The sequence below is a fragment of the Ornithodoros turicata genome, chromosome 4 (genome assembly GCF_037126465.1).
Source record: "Ornithodoros turicata isolate Travis chromosome 4, ASM3712646v1, whole genome shotgun sequence".
In the NCBI taxonomy this organism is placed as follows: domain Eukaryota; kingdom Metazoa; phylum Arthropoda; class Arachnida; order Ixodida; family Argasidae; genus Ornithodoros; species Ornithodoros turicata.
This window is the reverse complement of record NC_088204.1, coordinates 67,883,568-67,899,303: the sequence shown is the minus strand read 5'-3', so window position 1 is coordinate 67,899,303 and position 15,736 is coordinate 67,883,568. Positions and strand designations below refer to the sequence as shown.

Sequence of the window (15,736 nt, the reverse complement as noted above, 5' to 3'; positions counted from 1 at the left end):
AGTGTAGCACCGTTACAAAAGCAACGTCCGAGGAGTACTACAGTCTTGGCGATATATGTGCAAGTGACCACAGTATGCTTACATATTCAGTAATCGTCCTGCACTCTTAAAAATGAACTTCACCGCATAGCACGCTCCTAGCCAAACATCATCTCGAATGATATCGTTATCTTCCCTGATTTGTTGAAAACGGGAGGCGTACGCCTTTTTTGTGACAATTATGAACCGCATAAGTGTCACAAAAAAGGCGTAGCCTCCCGTTTTCAACAAATCAGAGCAGATAACCATATCATTCGGAACTATAGTTGGCTGGGAGCGTGCTATGCGGTGAAGTTCATTTTTAAGAGTGTGCTTCTGGGCAAATTTCAGGGGGATGGTGCCAACATTCGTCGTGAAAGTCTCCCGAGAAGCTCTGCGAAAATCGCAGACAGCACAGACAGGATTCGAACCTGCGTTACCTCGCTGTCTTTGCACGTAAGGCGATCATTCTAACCACTATGCCACGCGAGGGCTCAAGGGCTGTGGTCGCACTGATGGATGAACGCCATATCGAGGGTCAGCGCGCATTCACACATGCGTAAGAATGGATTGTAATTAATTTCAAGTTCTCGGTCGGATTAATTTTTCTTTGAGGTTATGTTGTCCTCGTCTCGATCCTTTTGTCCATAGTCATCTCCCATGGTACGTCCGCAGTGTTGTCCCAGAATATGCCTCTCACAGTATGAATTGGAATTGGTTGGTGGATTCGAAAGATTCGATTCGCGGTTTTGGGCAATGGGATTCGGATTCGAGAATCTCGAATCCCTGCCTAGGATTCGAGGATTCGGTTGGCACATCCCTAATGAAAACCATACCTTGTGTCTCGCTACAAGTTCAAGTGCATTGGTATCTTGTCTTTTCTGTGCCCGCATAATCCAGCATGCTCTCTGACTGTTCCAGAACCTTTCTGTGGCAGGCATTCTAACCGCCTTTTGTTTGTGCTGGAACCGCGTAGACGCCGTTGTTTTTGGAACCGTCCCTTAGCTGAGAGTGGAAAGCGATGCTTTTGCTAATATCTGGAGCAATGCCCTCTGTAGAGACATGATGACCTTCACTTCCGCGCTTACTTTCTGATGTCGCGCCACGAGGGACGTAGTTAATAAAAAGTTAAAATGGCAGCCCATGACAACCTGGTTCGGCTCGAATACACAAAGGCAACAAGTGAATAGATAGTCTCATATTCTCTACAGCCTATCATACATCCTCGTAGAGCTGAGATCCTATTGCAGATATCGCACGCCCGGGGCCTGCAAATAGAGCAGTGTCAGCCCATGACAAGGAATGCTTGAAATAATGTCTTCAACAGAAGTGTATCATGATTCGTCGAAACTTCCACGTCACCATCACCACCTTGTACGTGTTCCACTTGTGTGTGCGCCATATCAGCACTACCGGTCATGACGTCGTCCTCCTAGATACAAAGCGTAGTTTAGAACCGGTGGCATCTAACAGTCGGAGACATATGACACGGCCCCCAAAAAGAGACCTTACGAACGCTAACTGGCGCGGCGTCTTTCGATAACCACTGCCTTATCGAGCGATGACGGAGGCTTGAACATCGTGTACCCATCCAGGACATTTATCTCCGCAAGGCGCTGTAGAGCAGCGTACGCTTACAGGACAGGCAAAGGTTGTCACTCCTGTGACTGTCCGTGTTTCCGAACCTATAAGAACGATTTTGCCTCATTGGGCAGGCATGTAGTATACAGGAGGCCGTGGTGTAGTATAGTCCTTCCTCATTGCGGATCGCGGTCTGCTCAGCAGCCTTTTGGGTCATGTAGGGAGCGCCAATGTGGCAGGTAAACGAACTAGGTGTGGTACAGCTTTTTCTTTGTAGCTTTCGGGCGTGGTGTAATCCATGGAGGCCTAGCTAGAGGGGAAAATACAGAAAGTAACACACAACTGACTATAAAGGGAAAGTGTCATATATTACAAGCAGTTAATTAATAATAATAATAGGCCATCGTCGCATTTTCAGCATACGGGTTTAGTATGCAACCGATTTGGGCTTGTTGGATCAGTTTCGCGAGCGATGCCTTACTCTGGGAAGTTAGGGACCCGCTGGCCTCCTCTCGGAGGGAGTGGCACCTGAACGCTTGCGAAGGAAATGCCTCTTTATGTCTTCCACGAAGAAGCACCTCCTCTGCAAGCCTTCGCATTTTCCGTAGTGGTCAGCATCGATCAAAGCAGGCACGCCTTATTTGTCACCTTCCAACAGTTTTGATCCTTTGGCTCGATCTCTTTGACGAACTACGAAGCCTTTTATCATGCTGCTCTTGTGCACGAACTAATAAAGCAATCAGCCAATGCTTCAGGGAACTTTGAGGCAACATGGTGGGTTTGCTCTATCATATCTGTTAGTCGGTACCTTACGACTGGACTAAGATGGGGACCGATTGGGGATGGAGAGGTTCAACAATTTGGCACATTAATTGCTGAGAGTGAGCTGATAAATTCAACATCCCTGGAGCCTCTTTAGTATTTGCATAGAAGGGTGACAGAATTTGGGAGCGGATGAAGAGTTCCCAAGCACATAGTCGAGGAGCGCGGATTTTGCTTCAAGGAACTTGTACCTCACCTGATAAAAACAAAATAGGCTGAATCCAGCTGGAATTCCCAGGTTGTATCATGATACTATTAGTATTGTTACTGCACGTTCCTTGTTATAAAATTTACTTTTCAGTGATGCTGGTGCAATTCGAAGTGAACTTATTGGACTCAGTGGTAGTTTGTCGAACCGAAAACCGTACCCGAATCGTTATTTTTGCCGGAACTGAACCTGAACCCGAACCGAAATTTTCATGACACTCTTGAACTCGAACTGGAGCAGAATCAGAAAAAATAATAGCAGTACAGTAGCCGGTTCGCAACAAAACGGATCGGACATAAGAGAAGTCGGAAGCCTCAAGTGCCTCCCAATATCCGAACGAGGACACATTGGTCTCCATATCATTAAAGGTACTGTAAAGCAGTAGACAAGCATGATATGCCGGTGATGTGACTAGAGATTTTGTTGCTTCGAAATACCATATGCGGAACCATACGACCGACAACGCGCTATAAATATTTTTAATTTGCCATGAAAGATGCGGCGTAGTGGAGCGGTGCGACGCCTGGTGTCAAACAACCCCCTGTACAGCGGGCAACACTGAAAATTGGTATTACACACTATGACATCGGAACTTCGTTATTTTAGTAATCATATTATTAGTTTTCCTGTTTACCTATGCATTCTGAAACCCCTGTTAACAGTTTAACCTGTTAACCCCTGTTTTTGCGAAGTAACCCAGTGCTGGCCACTGTTCGATGGGGGCTCTCTCTACTTCTCTGCTGCGCCTGCGCGCTCCTTTTGTTCGCGGCCTCTTTCGAACGAACAAACTTTCTCTGTGAACCTCTGTGAACAAACAAGTCCCGACGCTGTCTGGCTTCTTGAACGTCTGACACATTTTTTTCAACGGCTCAGCATTTCATTTCAGTTCGCTTATCCGTTTATCCTCAGATATGGATCGTTGTGTGGATTGCAGGGGCGGATTTTATGGTGGATTGTTATGTCGGGCCCAGTGTTATACGCATGAAATGTGGTTGCCGCCGTATGTGTCAGAAGTACGGATTCATTTCGAATACCTTGTACAGTGCTGCCCGTAATCTTTAATTGTAATTTTCTAATTAACTGCACCGTCGATTGGAATGAAACTTGCACAATTTTTGTCCTGGTAGCTTGGACTATCGAATAGCCATACTAAATGACATTTGATCGGTGCTGCTTTACAGTACCTTTAATTTCGCAAATTTTCACCTAGCTGTCAAGCGAGGATACAGCGCCATTTTTAACATGTTCAAGCGCACTGTCCTTGTGACTTGTGAGCGCGGCGGCAAGCGCCCCACACACGCGCGTCTGCCCTTCAGAGAGGAAGCACCACACGGACGAATGAAGCAGGTATAAAGTAGGCCAGAGTAGCTCTATACGACGAATATGTGATTAAGCAACCGCCCAAAGTTTCCATTTACTTCCCTGATACTTTCTGTTTTGCAGAAAGTGAATGGTGCAGACGTATGTCGGCACAGACCGCATAGAAATCGGCCAAGAACGCGCGTGCATTCTGCGAGGGCGTTAGTTGTGACGTTTCCCACCTCTGTGAGGCCGATAACGACTAGCACTTTCAACACCACTAGAGTCACTAAATAAGCTACGCTTCTGAGTATCGACACTGACTTCCAAGCATGGAGGTAAGAAACTAAGGAGATGCCCTAAGCGCCTCTCCCAATGCAAGCGAGCATGCTGTGACCCGCGCATGGCATTGTGGTTAGTTGCCCACACACGTGACCCATAAACGTCACGGTAAGACGTCACATGGCGTGCTCCATGTCCGCGGCGTACCTTACCTGAATACAGAGACGAGCTGCGGCCGAATAACTTTTTTTCGCTTTCATAACACCTTTGGAGTTAGAAGTTATCACACCAAAGTTGAAACACAAGATAGATCATCTCAGTGTGGAAGCAATGGATCACTAAATCGCTAAAGACGTACGTACGTCATCGTGACATTGCCTGGCTTCTCTTCTGTTTTGCTCAACTTTTGCTGTGATTTATCACGCGGAGAATGTTGAAACACCCCATAACCTTCAAAGTATTGTGCGAATGGACTCCGTGAAGGTAAGAGGTTTCCTGAAGATGAGGTTTGCTAAACTTCCAAGTCTCCGCGCAGACCGCCATAACGCCGAAACATGTGAGGATCACGCGACTGGGCAACTAGATGGGCGTGGTATTGCCAGGAGCGACCGCTAGAGGGGTCCCACGGCCCTCCGATCTTATAACCCTCTCCTTATTTTCGTACCTCCATGGTTCCAAGAGAGAGCATGCGCCATCTTGTTTCCGCGCCACGCTACCCGTGCGCACGCGCATTGCGCACTTTAGCGCACGATGCCATCTATCGTGCGTGGAGGAAATGTTCCTTTCGTTTACAAGCAGCAGTTGACGATCTTGAGCTCACCTTGACATCTTCGGGACGCTCTGGTGGACAATACAAGGATTATCGCACAACAATCACACACCATCCCACAGCGAGCATTATGCTTGCCGTCTTTGATCCTCGACTGGGGATGGTGCGGAAACAAGATGGTGCTCCCGCTCTCCCTTGGACCTTAGTGTCGATACTCTCCACCACCTGAGAGAAGCACCTCTCTCATTCGCGAGACCCAAAGTTCTCTCGTGCCCGAAAGACACACACACGCTAATTTTGGGTGCGAATATGCACCCCGTGACTTGTAGTCCTAGTTTCTACACTTACTGACATGTTTTATGTTTTATTAGTCATTCTATGTTCCTTTAAGTATACTTCCACTTTGGTATTTAGTAACGCATTTTAAACATAAGTTTATAGTACATTGCAAATGTCTGAGCGGGATTAGCCCATATTCGTGTTCATTTCGTAACCTAGCTTCCACTCTCTGGAGAACATGCCAGGCTTGGCGCCTACTACCCTCCCCTAGCTCAAGGTTATATTACCCACACAGATTTGATTTACCCGATCGACGCAAAAAGATTTTCTGGGGGTCGCCCACCTCAGTAAACTTGCTGTAGTTGCTTGCATGAGCTATTGTACGTTTGTCTGCAAACAGCATACGAGTAGGACGAATTTTTGAAGCTGAAAACGAAATGGATCGACATTCACTGTCAGTCAAGTTTGAGTTTGAGTATAGAAAAAAACAACAACTGCCAGTCAACTGGCTCTTCTTCTGCACAATTTATCGTATATTGGAAGCCCATAGAGGAAGCTGAAACATTTGCGAGTGATTCACACTTGGTGAAGAGCTTAGCGACGCAAATTGGAAACGGACTCGTAATAAAGGAAAATGTGCGCCTCTCTTTAGGTGAATGGCATGTTCAAGACCACGATGCTTGAACACAGACAGAGCAAACACCGCCTGGCGGGAGCCATTTGGACAGGATCAGTTGTTGGGAAATAATTTATGCGCAAACATATGTCAATCGTGACAACCATTTTGTGTCAGTCTGTTTACGATCGCATTCGACATCTCCAATGAAATATGTAGCTCTCTTTGCCTGTTTACCGCAGTCGAGGAAAGCGCACCCATAAACGCCTCATTGTCTCGACGCAAACGTAATCAGTTCGAAAATTTCAACGGACCGAAATTGAGGTACAAAATCAAGGTAAGGTTTTCGAAGACTTCGCAGCAAATATGGAATGGACGTGGAGATTTGGAGAAGCACCTAGAAAGAATGCGTACATAAAGGCAACAAAATTTTTACGCTGACCTTCGCTGACCTACGCGATTTAATTTCCTTACCAATTTTAGTATCAAAGGTTTTGCCAGTTCCCGTTCAGTCGCATGAGCACATACCTGGGATTTCGCCTTCGCCGCATTCAATTTCGCCATTAGGAATGAGCTACTATTTGCATAGCTGCAGCTGGTATTTTAACTTGACGGCGTAGATTAGCAACTCGTCGCTTGTATATCGAGCACAACAAGCTGTACAGGTGACAGAGAACACCTAATGTTTTTAAGTTGCCGTCACAACCACGGTGGAACGGCGCCTGGTGGGAAATAATGCCCGGCTTGTCAAGCAACAATGATCTATTTTCCCGACTTCTTTGATGCTCCTGATGGCTACGTAGCCAGCACGTAGCGGACTTCTTTTTGTTTTAGACGCAGTGTTATGCGCATGCAATGTAGGTTTTGCCACCGTGTTTGACGAGCAATGCGCAGTTGTTGACCACTTCGGCACAGTGTTTCCCGTAATTCTACATTTAAATTTTCTTAAAAACATTGTGCACAATTGGGATGAAAATTGTAACTGAAGAGTGCTGCTGAGGGCTCAGGCTATTGAATGGCTAAATTCTCAACTGCTCTACAGTATTTTTGAGGAATTTCTTCGACAATAGAGCGTAGTATAACTGGAATATTTGCGCATACTGAGGGCATATGAATTTGAGTTTATTATTACTGAGTTTATTATTATTATGTACATTCACTGGCATAGGCAGCACAGATTAGACGGACAGAGTTGGAATGTCCAGTTCGTTACCTTGATCGTAGCATTATCTTTCTTGTAGTTAATATATATAGAGCATGTTGTGAAGCACTGTCACCAACATCACCGCAGATACATTACCCCCTCTCGCCGCTTGTGCAGGAAACGTTAAAGACGTTTCCATCCAACCACTTTTTATTCTATTTGTCATATCTTTTTCTTCGAAATTCCGCCTTTGCTCCTGTTCCATTCGCGTTCAGAGTTTCAGAATTCACTCTTTCCTCATTCTTACTGCTCTGCATTATAGTTTTAGTGCAAAACCAAAACGCTTACTTGATTCCACAGGAGAGAGAGGAGAAAACTCAAAATGCCGCCGCTTCCCTTATTCTTCCCCGTTCTGCTGGTTCTTCTCTCCGTTGACTATTACCTTGCCGAGGAGATTCATTGGGAAAGTGTGCCAGTCGAACACGGTGAGTTGGTCGCACAACGAGATGCTGTATATGTGAATTTATTAAGCGATTCTTATTGTTTCTTATTTTGCTTAGGCACGGGTTCGCAGGTCATTAATCGTACCGACCCGTTATTTTCGCTAACGCGCAGTTATCAATTCTTCTTGGACGCCTGGAGAAGGGTAATTCCGGCTGATCGAATACCTGGCGAGTGCATAGGAGTGGATAGGTAGATCAAGGATGTTCTCTTCCTGGCCGGTTCTGCGAAATGAAGTACCGCACTGATAATATGCCTGCCAGCCACCCCTATACGCTCGACCTTTCAGTACATTGTGATGCGTGGGTATGCAAGGCGAGGTGACGTGAAGACTGTGTGAGAGAGAGAAATACATGATGACGATGATATGGGGATGACTTCCGCTCATTGAGCAGAATGCTACCCCATTGCTATTGGCGAAAAATGAGAGGATGGTGATGAGGATAATGCTGACGACGCTGACAGGGTTTTAGAGAGAGTCGATCAGGCCGGTAGTTTGCAGGAATTTGATGAAGGGTCGCAAGACGGACATCTGCTTTCGTGTGTCCCATGGTCCCAAAATGAGTCTGAGGTCAAGGGGTCGGCTGTCAATTCGCGCAAAGTCGTTTGCCAACAAGTGACGCTCCCTCCGATAAGTGGGACATGCGATGATCACATGGTCCACGGTCGCTGGCACACCACACTCCGGGCACAAGGGACTACTGGCACACCCTATCTGGTAACGGTAGTACGGCGAATAGGCAACATTCAGCCGTAAGCGATGTAGGAGGGACTTAATGACGCGCGGTAAAGATGTCGGTAAGCGACACGAGAATGTTGGGTCTACAATTCACAGTATGGTACTGGCCGGGACATCCCGACGCCATTGTTCGACGGGTGAGGAGGCAGCCCAGTCACGAAGAAGGGACCGTCTGTCGCCCCTTGGGAGAACAATCGGAAAACACTTGCCCTGGTGGTGAGCGGCCGCTGCGGTAGCGTCGGCAACGTGGTTGCAGGAGATTCCGCAATGACCCGGAATCCATTGAAAAGCGATGGTGTGGCCGTGGGCAGTTATGGACTTCAGTAGCCGTAGAATGTTTATTACAAGTGTGGCCAGTGAGCCGCGGAGACCTGAGGTTTTCAGGCATCGAAGAGCTGACTTGGAGTCCGTACAGACTACCCATCGCCGTGGATCGCAGGTGGCCGCATATTGTAAAAACAGCAGGATTCCGTACAGCTCGGCTGAGGTCGAAGAGGTGCGATGGGACAACCGGCAACCCCGGGTGAGCGGTATCGAGGGTACCACAAAAGATGAGGATGACGAAGTTTTCGTTGAGGAGCCATCCGTGAAGACCGTGCAGAACCCGTCATATGCGGTGCCGATTAAATCCATAGTCAGTTGCTGTAGTACGAGGTCGGGGTAGCTCCTTTTGTTGTCCGTGATCCCTGGGACAGAGGCGGTGACGCTTGGCGGCGGAAGTGTCCACGGGGCCGTGCTTTCAGCGGCGGGGCTGATCACGAATTTCGGAACGCGGGATTTGAATGACATTATACATTCGTGGATCGGCGTGCTGCGCCTTGCCCGAAGTTTCCGGATGAGCGGGTGGTGGCGATGGTGTGCAATCAGGCGGAGATACTGGAGCACAGTTTCTGTGTTTCGGAGAACTTCAAAAGGGATGTCGCGGGCTTCCGCAACCACTAGCCTTGTCTCGGCCCCGCGGGGGACACCGAGGCACACCCGTAGGCTCCGTGCCAGCATAGCGCGGATCCTCTGTGCTAAGGTGCTGGGGAGATCGTGAAGCACAGGCAGACTGTAGGCGACTGTGGCACGAATCAAGGCGTTATGCAGCATCAGGAGGTCCTTCTCATCACGTCCCCACCTCACTTCAGCGAAGTGACGGATGACAGCGGTCCAGCGCTGAACTTTCTTCTCCATGCCATCGATGTGACGTTTCCAAGAGAGGCTAGTGGTTAGAGTTACGCCGAGGAATTCGTGGTGCTGGACATTTATAAGTGGCCTGTCCCCAATGTGCAGACGGCATCGCTGCATAGATTTGCGGGAGAAGGCGAGTGCAGCACTTTTCTCCGCTGATATTTCCATCCCTGTTCGGAGCAGGGACATGACTGTGACATTGTCAAGTGGTGCTTAAATTTAATACCCGAGGTTTAATAATACTAATAATAACTGGATGGGAATTTCATTTAAATATCTCGCGCGATGACTCTACCAACATAACGAAGCACGTGGCAGAGAGAGCTTTTTAGCTCTGGTATGCGTTCGGAATATGTTGCTTTAAAGCACCCAACCATTCATATACAGAATATTACATTATATTAGGTGTATCAAAGGAAAACATGGAGGTGTCAGTTGTTGTGTAGAGGTTGATTACTCAAAATTCTCGTAGTACAAGCAAAAATTAATGTCAACGGCGAATACGAGTGCCTCGTTGGAGAAGAAACATCACCAACAGGAACCTCACAAGAGTAATGGTTATATGGGTGGGGAGATGGATATATAAAAAAATGAAAGAAGGAACGGATAGACAGGTGGGGAAGGGGTGCGGGACAGATTACGGGGTGATAAAGTTAGCGACCAACCCGCTTGTCCGACGTGAACAATATTTCTCAGGACAGCTTCTGCCTTGCGGCAGTAATGCGAAATAATAAGTTCACAGGGGGGGGGTATATATAAGTTTAATAAACAGGATGTGGCGTCCACGCAAGGAGAGGTCAGCCAGACCTATGTTGGCTTGCTACGCCCTGGTGGAGCAAAAAAAAAGGAAACAAAGGAAACCGGCCGGTTTCTTTGCAGTGGGGGCGGGTGCCCAGGGCCGCGGTTCTCAGTTTACAACGTAACACTCAGTTGGGTGTCCTGTAGGTATTGCAGGAGAGCCCTTGTAACGGCTCCCTGCTGTTGGCGTGCGACGGGGCCGAGAAGCACGGCCAGTGAGAGCGAGCCGTGTCCCAGGCGTTGGAGGCAATTGGCGAGGACAGCGCGGGCTGCAGAGTACTCCGAGCAGGTTAGTAGGAAGTGCTCAACGTCTGCTACTGCGCCACAGGTAGCGCAGCTAGCTGAGCGACGCTTTCCGACCCTGCACAAGTATTGCGGTGTATATGCGACGTTGAGTCGGAGCCGATGCAACAGCGTTTCTTCTGCGCGGACGAGCTGCTGGTATGGAGCGAATTGCATTGTCGGGTCAATGGACTGGATATACGCATTGGAGCGTACAGCGTCTTCGACAGAGCGACGCATTTCGGAGGCACACCACTCGCGGATCTTTATAAGACAGGCGGACGATGTGAGCGGCATACTAGCTGGCGGGCCGACGTCTTGGTGGGCACGCCTCGCGGCGGCGTCCGCTCGGGAGTTCCCTCTGAGGCCTATGTGGCTGGGAACCCACTGTAGCCGCACACCGTGGCCAGAGGCGCAAAGAGAGTCGCATGCGGCGATGATAGCCGTTTGGAGGTCGCTGATGATTTTGGTGGCGTGAGAACTCACGATCTCCAGGGCTGGCTTGCTGTCGGTGAGGATCGTCCACTCTGCAGGTGGGGAGGACGAGATGTGCTGAAGGGCCATATTGAAGTTCACAGGATAAACAATAAGACAGCTTGATGTCCAACGACTGCACAAGTACAACATCTTTCACCCGCCCTAATAACCACTCCCCGCACCGTTGACGAAAGTTTGCCTCTGCTATTCTTTCCTCTACTTTATGATGGTAACATCATTATAATGGGAAGTTTCATCGCCAGGGTCTATACTCTACCCTATCACTGGTGGTGATGTGGAGATTGAAATAATTAGCCCCTTCACTATGGGGATCGAGTCCTATCGTGTTCAAAAAGGTCAAAAGAGCTCTGAAAGAAGCCACAGGAACAGAACGGAAAATAAACATACGGAGGTGTTTGCTATAAGGTGCTTGCGTTCCACACTCTAAGAAAAAAAGGAGTAAAACGGGGAGTAATTGCAGCTTCTACTCCCCTAGATTGCAATTGCTCCCCATTTTAGTCCCCTAACCCGACATTTACTCTCCAAGACTGCAAATTGTCACTGAACTTCGCGAATGGTCTCCCGAATGCAACAGTCTATACGTCAATATGTGCCCTTGGTCAATTTGATGGCATAAGGCTGTATAACTTAGCCAACGTAGCAATTTTCCAGCCACACAGAGTAAGAAACAGTTAGCGCAACTTTATTCGCAAATTGTGCCCTATGCATGGCGCAAGATTTTATATAACTCGATATATCACGGTTGACGGTATGCTTCAAAGTATTTTCATGCATGCACACGAATTACGTACCTGGGACTCTTACAACAGCGCGTGAAATGCAGTCCGCACTCTGTGACATTCATTTACTCCCGTGCATTTACTGCCGAAAGGGACTATTTTTTTGTGGCAATGCATTTAGTCCCCAAAAGGAGTAAAAGTACTCCTTATTTTTCTTGGAGTGCAGGGAGTATTTTGATGATAATGATAGGAACAAGAAGGAAAAAAAAGGGGGGGGATGTGAGCTGCGTCCCGTGCCGTTCATGTTTCTGCCATTTCAGACTACTGCGACTACAACGGTACGCTACTCAAGGATGGCCTCAACTACGACAAGGTGTACGATTGGTGCGGTCTCGTGAAGTGCAACGCCTCAGCCGCAGCCGTCGAGATCACCAAGTGTACAATCCCTCCTGGCTGTGAAGAACCGAAGGGGGGTTCTTACCCACAATGTTGTGAGCACCTCATATGCCACTAACAGCTAACGACTGCGTTCGTTACGAAAAATAGCACGCAATAAAAAGTATGAAAACTAGAGATGGGACGAATCCAGAATTTCTCGAATCCGAATCCGAATCCGAATCCAGAATTTCTCGAATCCGAATCCGAATCCAAGGAAGGTTCTACGAATTTCGAATCTTCCGAATGCTTTCTTTAAAAAGAGTTTAAAAAGTCAGGCAAAAAAGTCTTCTACTGAAAAGTGTTTTGAAGCAGAATTTAATATATTTGTTTAATAAAAACAAATTTCGGGACAAGACATTGATATTGCACCAATATCGCCATGCAATATTGATGTTATGTTGCTAATGGCCGCTTTCGTTATGCTGCAACAATGTTATCGAAACAACATTGCAGAAATGTGACACTGCAATGCTGGTGTGACATTGCTAAAGACCGGCTTCGATATTTTGCAGCAATATTACAGCAACAATATTTCAAAAAATGTAATATTGTAATGTTGATGCAACACTGCCAATGACCAGTTACTTTACAGTGTAGCACCGTTACAAAAGCAACGTCCGAGGAGCACTACAGTCTTGGCGATATATGTGCAAGTGAACACAGTATGCTTACATATTCAGTAATCGTCCTGCTCCTGGGCAGATTTCAGGGGAATGGTGCCGGCATTCGTCGTGAAAGTCTACCGAGAAGCTATGGGAAAATCGCAGACAGGATTCGAACCTGTGTTACCTCGCTGCGTAAGGCGATCATTCTAACCACTATGCCACGCGAGGGCTCAAGGGCTGTGGTCGCACTGATGGATGAACGCCATATCGAAAGCCAGCGCGCATTCACACGTGCGTAAGAATGGATTGTGATTAATTTCAATTTCTCCGTCGGATTAATTTTCTTTGAGACTATGTTGTCCTCGTCTCGATCCTTTTGTCCATAGTCATCTCCCATGGTACGTCCGCAGTGTTGTCCCAGAATATGCCTCTCACAGTCTGAATTGGAATTGGTTGGTGGATTCGAAAGATTCGATTCGCGGTTTTGGGCAGTGGGATTCAGATTCGCGAATCTCGAATCCCTGCCTAGGATTCGAGGATTCGCGGATTCGATTGGCACATCCCTAATGAAAACCATACCTTGTCTCTCGCTACAAGTTCAAGTGCATTGGTATCTTGTCTTTTCTGTGCCCGCATAATCCAGCATGCTCTCTGACTGTTCCAGAACCTTTCTGTGGCAGGCATTCTAACCGCCTTTTGTTCGTGCTGGAACCGCGCAGACGCCGTTGTTTTGGAACCGTCTCTTAGACGAGAGTGAAAAGCGATGCTTTTGCTAATATCCGGGGCAAAGCCCTATGTAGAGACATGATGACCTTCACTTCCGCGCTTACTTTCTGATGTCGCGCCACGGGGTACGTAGTTAATAAAAAGTTAAGATGGCAGCCTATGACAACCTGGTTCGGCTCGAATACACAAAGGCAACAATTGAATAGATAGTCTCATATTCTCTACAGCCGATCATACATCCTCGTAGAGCAGAGGACCTATTGCAGATATCGCCCGCCCTTGGCCTGCAAATAGAGCAGTATCAGCCCATGACAAGGAATGCCTCTAATAATGTCTTCAACAGAAGCGTTGCATGATTCGTCGAAACTTCCACGTCACCATCACCACCTTGTACGTGTTCCACTTGTGTGTGCGCCATATCAGCACTATCGGTCATGACGTCGTCCTCCTAGATACAAAGCGTAGGTTAGAACCGGTGACATCTAACAGTCGGAGACATATGACACGACACCCAAAAGAGACCTTACGAACGCTAACTGGCACGGCGTCTTTCGATAACCACTGCCTTATCGAGCGATAACGGAGGCTTGAACATCGTGTACCCATCCAGGACATTTATCTCCACAAGGCGCTGTAGAGCAGCGTACGTTTAGAGGACAGGCAAAGGTTGTCACTCCTGTGACTGTCCGTGTTTCCGAACCTATAAGAACGATTTTGCCTCATCTCATTGGGCAGGCATGTAGTATACAGGAGGCCGTGGTGTAGTATAGTCCTTCCTCATTGCGGATCGCGGTCTGCTCAGCAGCCTTTTGGGTCATGCACGTGTTTTATCACGTGCCCATCTTTTTAAATTTCCCGCCCTCCTTTTTGAATTTCCCGCCCCTCGTTAGCTTGTAAAGACCGTAACGACGATGAAGCGATTAAGCCCCCAGTTTTGACTTTCTTGAGCGATACAGGTCTCATGAACAGCCTGTGAAGTCCAGTCGTGCCACTCATTCTTCAGTGCCCCACTGTCATGCTCATCCTCAACACATTAACCTCGTGCTTTTTTTTTATGTCATCTTCTTCTGTAATCCATCTCATCCTTCTCTCACTGTTTGTTAGTCATCTTTTTTTTGTCACCCTTGTTTTTAATCTATCTGACCGTCCTTTCACCGTTTGTTAGTTTATCATTTATTTCCTAATTCTTTTCTTTCCTTCTTTATTTACTTTATTATTCTTTCACTTATTTTACTTTTCTCTTTGCGGAACAGCAAGCCGACGTCCCGTTTGGTTGAGGTTTGCCCCCTTTTTTTCCTTTGGTGTTATAAATATATATCCCCCTAATGTTTATTTTAAGTGGATCCAGCCGATCCAGCCTGGAAACAGGCTTGAACCTGTATGGAAGCGTGATGGTTCCAGGCCGAAAAAATGCGATCCGGAACCTGCTCCAACAATGGATGCAGGCAGGAAGAAGGCTGCCTATATGGCCTGTCTCCAGCTGGAGTTCCGTGTCTGAATTTTCGTGGGTTCCACGAGAGCCAATGTTGTCTTCTTCATGAACCTACGTTCATTAGGTCATGTTCAAGCAACTGATACAAGATAAATTGCTGCACAAAAAAGCACAGAAAGTTTAAATATGCTAGCACATTAACAAGTGGCAATGAGCAATTAATTCAAGTACAGCCATGTCTCGACCATCCAGACACCTCGGGAGTTGTCCCTTTTCTCTGAATAACGAGGGGGGGGGATTAAGAAAAAAAGAAAGGAAAGGTCAGCCAGACGGAGGTCGGTTTGCTATTCTAAAACAATGAAAAATGGGGAAAGACAAGAAAAGGAAAAGAAAAGGACGAAAGGAAAAGGAGAAGAAGAAAAGGGGAAGAAAAGAAAAGGAAAAGAAAAGGGAAAGACAAAGAAGGAGATAACGAATTTCCGGATAACTGAACCAATAAAACTTTCGGGGAAGCCGGAAAAATTCGGGGGGATCTCTTGATGGCTCCAGAAAAGAACACAAGGAAATGATCGCTACTTCAAAAATGCATTCGATGTGAGCTGCCTGAAATCAGTAGGCACGAGTGTGACAGAATTTTGGTCACAGCCACGGCACCTGCTGAGTCAGCCTGCTGCTCAAAGTAGGGTAATGTCTCGGAAAGTTGGGTGAACTCGCATGTTTTCTTCCTCTTGCAAATGTCCTTGGCATAGGCCAACAGAGAGATGCTTCCAGATGGCCTAGACATTCACATGTGGATTTCTTTGATGT

The 15,736-nt window shown here is 47.3% G+C and overlaps 1 long non-coding RNA gene across 1 annotated transcript; it reads left to right on the top strand.

Annotated features, from left to right (window-relative positions):
- The first annotated feature begins 7,412 nt into the window (after positions 1–7,412).
- On the top strand, positions 7,413–12,301 carry LOC135391760 (uncharacterized). The gene is made up of 2 exons (XR_010422090.1): positions 7,413–7,503; positions 12,049–12,301. It is a non-coding gene; the product is annotated as an uncharacterized LOC135391760 (long non-coding RNA).
- Positions 12,302–15,736: the final 3,435 nt, after the last annotated feature.